Raw genomic sequence first — 4788 nt, 5'->3', positions numbered from 1 at the left:
CTAGAAGAGGGTGGAGTGGGGAGGGGGTAATCAATTTGTGAATGACAGGGACGTGGAGCGGCCCCTGCTCTGATTGGTTAAAACGACTCATCATTATAACTTTTTGAGAATTTTACTCGTTAATTCAAATGGGTGTAACGCCTTGCGATGATCGAAAGGCTTTGTCCGTTACGCAATAGCTACTATTAGGTAACTATTCGCGTAAATTTTAAAACTGGTCGATTCAAACATAAAACACGTATTTATCATCAGGCCCCATGGTGTAAAGTGCGGTGTCTGACTCTGGACTATTTACGTGCTCTGAAAAAGGGTCTTTGCCCGAAACGTCACATCCACGGTGTTAAGATACGAGTAAAAAAAGTTTTGACAGGGGGGCGGGGCAGATCCTCAAGTGCACGCCCACTTACCCGTGACGTCAACTCCTAGCCAGCCATGCGCTCTCCGCTGCTGGATGAAGCCACAGCTGTGAACCCATACGGTTTGCCCCGTATTCTTGTACAGGGGAATTGAGTTTTCAGCTCCATACGCCGTACAGCCGTTTTAATACGCGCAACATTTGTGTTTGTCTATTTGTTTGTGTTTCTCCCTTGTGGTGGGACTTTGTAGGATGAACGTTGAGATTTATAAGGGGCACGGGGTGACCAATAAGGTCTGAATTGGTCTGTAATAAGGTAGGGACACTGATAAGGGGTTGACAGGAATGCAACCTTAAATGTTAGACGATATGCAACAAACTACGTCTGTTGTATTGTTTTAAACGCTCGTTAACATTAACTTACTGTGCGCTCTTATCAAAATAATTGTACACTATTGCCAGTTCTATTTCATGGCGCAATCACACGGCTCGAGACTGGAAAGTGCTTGGATGGGCGACCAAAGTGCATAACAAGGTGCCATAGGCTTGTTGCGTGCCTACGTGGTGGGCGGAAAGAGGTCGCTGCAGCGAAATCTACGGCTTGTGCTGTACGTCTCTGACGAGCGTGGTGAAGTATGGTTTAAAAAAAACTCCCACCGATCCGCGGGGGCGTGGGGAGGCGGGCGGCATTCATCCAGCTGTGGATTGACACGTGCGCGCACAGACGGTGAACACGTGGAAGTTGCCACGACCTCACTGTGATTGGTCAAGCCATCGCGCACGCCCCATTCAACCCGGACCTGACCAATGGAAGGCGGTCTCGTCATTAGCAGCAGCAGCCAAGGTCAATCCACTGCTGGATGATCCTGAAATGGCTGGCACGGCACAGAATTGGGTGGGTGGCCAACACCACGCCAGGCCGCCTTTGTCTCCCTAGTGGCGATGTTTACACATCCCACCAGGTACTCATTTGAGGCGGAATCGACCTAGGGGAGGCCCAGGACCGGTTCAGATAGTCGTCACTGGTGTTGGCCGTGAGCGGGAATCGAACTCGGGTTCGTAGCGCAGCGCGCTAACCGCTACACGACCGCTCCCCTGCTATGTAATTAAAAGTTAACCTCGCACCTGCACGCAAGCTAATATCGCTCCATCTCCTCACTCATTTATTATTCTTTGACGATTCGGTCCATCATTAATTCGAGCTGTGAGGTGTCCGAAAGAAGCCCAATTTACTTAATTCACAGTTTGAATGATGTAATGAATATGCATATACTCTCATCCACACGGTCCTGTCGACTTATCCTTAAAGGTGTTTTAAGAAGGCTTGGCATGCAACTGGCCGGTTAGCTCAGTTGGTTAGAGCGTGGTGCTAATAACGCCAAGGTCGCGGGTTCGATCCCCGTACGGGCCACGATGTTTTATTATATTTTTTTACATGCGGTAAAGAGCTTATAGTCTGAAAATTTTCCAGTGGTTTACAACCTAAACGCACACTTTAGTTTTGTATCAGTGCACTGTACGAAACTCAATCGGACATTCTTTTGGTGGTAGAGTTTATTTAAAAAAACATTGTGGTGAATGACAGCGTCACCAACAACTGCAGCCACTAGAGGGAGCAATATTCAACTCAATGGGGCCCAATTTAAGTTTTAGGTTTGATTTAATCTAACCAGATCAGAACTCAGGAGAGTAGGATTGAGTCTCGTTTGCGAGAGTACCTCGGGGCATCAATCTGCCAGTAGCGGGTGATGATTGCTGCTGATTAATCCCAATTAAGTACTTTACGGTGTAATTTAAAAATTCGTCAAATTTCGCTGTGGCTGAGAGTGGTTTCAGGCGTGGAATGTGATGAGTTGTGGGGTTGGAGGGTCACGACAACCATATTTGAAATAAAATTAAAATCGCAGTTGCTGAGCACAGGGCCAGAACGCCAAGCGACCAGCAACAAACACCACTATTCAAATTCTAGTCGTCAAAAGTCGAAGTGCTTTCTCATCCATATAAGCATTTGGGCGGTGCTTATATCCTCTTTACATCCCTGAACCAGTGGTGGAAATTACACATTCCTATGGCGGGAACGAGTCTCCCCATAGGACAATCACTGTTGACTCCCCCCGCAAAGGGGTATATATTTTATTGATCTCAGCGGGGTGATGGGCTGTATCAATCCCCAACCAGGATTTGAACTAGCAACCATTTGATTGCGAGCCAACTGACCGGTTTGTCATAGTTAGGTTGTGGATACGAGTCAACAAGTTTGTAGAATTTAGCAAGGTTATTATAAGTGGAGCGGTGCGAGGGGGGAAAGGCAGAAAAAGGTGATTATGCATGTTAAACTTCTTTCACACCGTACACAACCAACCGCGCTAATCAGATGTGCCTGATCTGAATCACACTGTGATTCAATTCTTTTAGAATCACACTGTATCTCACAATCTGATTCTAATATTGGTTCAATATTGGTTCAATATCAGAAACGGATGATGAGATTAAGCCGTCTGGAATAACTATTCTCCACGTGGGTGGAGGAATCAAAGAGTGAAATTCGCGGGAAGAGTAACCATGGTAGGAGCGATAGCAGAGCGATAGAGGGACAAATCGGTGGTGTCTACAGAAGACAGGACAGAGAGTGCAGGCAAGCTAAGTGTGCAGCAGTAGACTTAAGTTAGCAATCTCCTCACTGACTTGGGGTTTTCTCTGGAAACTCTGCAAGGCTTCCTCCTAAATATATCAAAAGTAACGTCACAAAACAATTGGATAAACATTCCAATCTAAAGAGAGGCCATGAATCAAAGGGCATTTATTTATATTCTTAGCTCTTTTGGTAAAGTCACGTTTATTGTTTCCCTTCAACGTGACTTTACCGAAAGAGCTAAGAATATGAATTATTGCAGTCACGAAAGCTTTAAATCAGGCATTTATTTACGTGCATTGTAGTGTAGGTGGGACTTTCACGCCACTGCTTTTCTCGCTAAATAAAGAACGTGTAAATAAAACATCGCTATGAATCGTGAGTTGTGGTCGCTTCTACGTTGGCAGTGAACACTCGGCCTCATTTATTTAAACAGGGTGTCTCTCTGTTATGCCAAACTCGGCTCATGTACCAACATCGCTGACGGTTTTTGTGAAAACACAGGGAGCCGTTAATCCGCGTCGATTAGAGGGCTGCACACGTGTGTGTAAGCAACACCACTAATCGCCGCAGTAATCTTGCGACATTAAATAAACGCGTGCCATGCGAGTGTGTGATCTGTCTGTGTGGGTCAGCGCGCTGCGAACGCGGTGACCCGAGTTCGTTTCCCGCTCACGGCCAACACCACCAGTGACGATTATCTGAACCGGTGCTGGGCCTCCCCTAGGTCGACTCAGCCTCAAATGCGGTGTCTGAACATCGCCACTGGGGAGACAAAGGCGGCCGGGCGTGGTGTTGGCCACCCACCACCCTGTGGACCGGCCCGGCCTTGATAGGTGCTCGCAAATAGTACTTGTCCCAAAAGCCTGTTAAAGCTATACGGGAGATCTTTGCCTTTGTTTGTGAGCGTGGGGCGCACTGAACTCCGTATTTGGGCGGTTCCAGTTCGTACTCTTTGGTTCTATTGGGTAGAACGTAAGTGAAAATAAAATAACAAAAAATCACGACGTTTCGGCCACAACACAAGCGGCCTTCATCAGGTGAAGGGACGAGACTGTCTGATGAAGGCCGCTTGTGTTGTGGCCGAAACGTCGTGATTTTTTGTTATTTTATTTTCACCTACGTGACTTTACCCAATAGAACCAAAGAGTATGGATCCTAGCAGTCACGAAAGCTTTAAATCTAGGTTCCAGTTCGATTTCCGCTCACGGGTCAATAACAGTGGTGATTATCTGAACCTCCCTCGGTCGACTCAGCCTTAAATGAGTACCTGGTGCGGTGTTAAAACATCAGCATTGGTTGAGATGAAGGCGGCATGGGCGTGATTGTGGCCACACCGACCCCGCCTTGTTGCGCCATTCTGGCTTTAATAGGTGCTCGATAACACACGAGGGATCCTTGTCTTTCTCTCTCTCTGTGCGTGTAATCTGCCTGCGAATAAGGGTTGCTTGATTTTTCACAGTTCCTGCGGATTACAAGAGCACAGCGGTGGCAAGCCTCACGTGTCGCAGTTGTATGAAAGGAATGTTTTTTTTAAACGGAACAAAACCCTGGCTTTGTACGTGGTGTACATAACAGTCTTTTGAATGTGCGTGGGCTATACAAGAATGTGTAACTTGCATTTTCAAACGGGCGCGAATTCACATTACCCCGCACTCTTTCACATATTAACTGAATACTTTGGGATATACGATAGGCGACGTTTCTGGTAATGGTCCTTCTTCATAGCACCTCTTTCAAATAATGTGGAACAACAAAAAAACTGGCGCGCTTGTGAAGGATTGCGGAGAGGTGATTCATG

At 46.7% G+C, this 4788-nt stretch overlaps 1 non-coding gene across 1 annotated transcript; it reads left to right on the top strand.

The window, feature by feature from the left end:
• Positions 1–1692: 1692 nt before the first annotated feature.
• TRNAI-AAU (transfer RNA isoleucine (anticodon AAU)) lies at positions 1693–1766 on the top strand. Its single transcript has one exon. It is a non-coding gene; the product is annotated as a tRNA-Ile (tRNA).
• The last annotated feature ends 3022 nt before the right edge of the window (positions 1767–4788 follow it).

Source organism: Petromyzon marinus, chromosome 27 (assembly GCF_048934315.1).
Source record: "Petromyzon marinus isolate PM22_M1 ecotype Great Lakes invasive population chromosome 27, UKy_Petmar_22M1.pri1.0, whole genome shotgun sequence".
NCBI lineage: Eukaryota > Metazoa > Chordata > Hyperoartia > Petromyzontiformes > Petromyzontidae > Petromyzon > Petromyzon marinus.
This window is presented reverse-complemented; position numbering and strand designations above follow the sequence as displayed.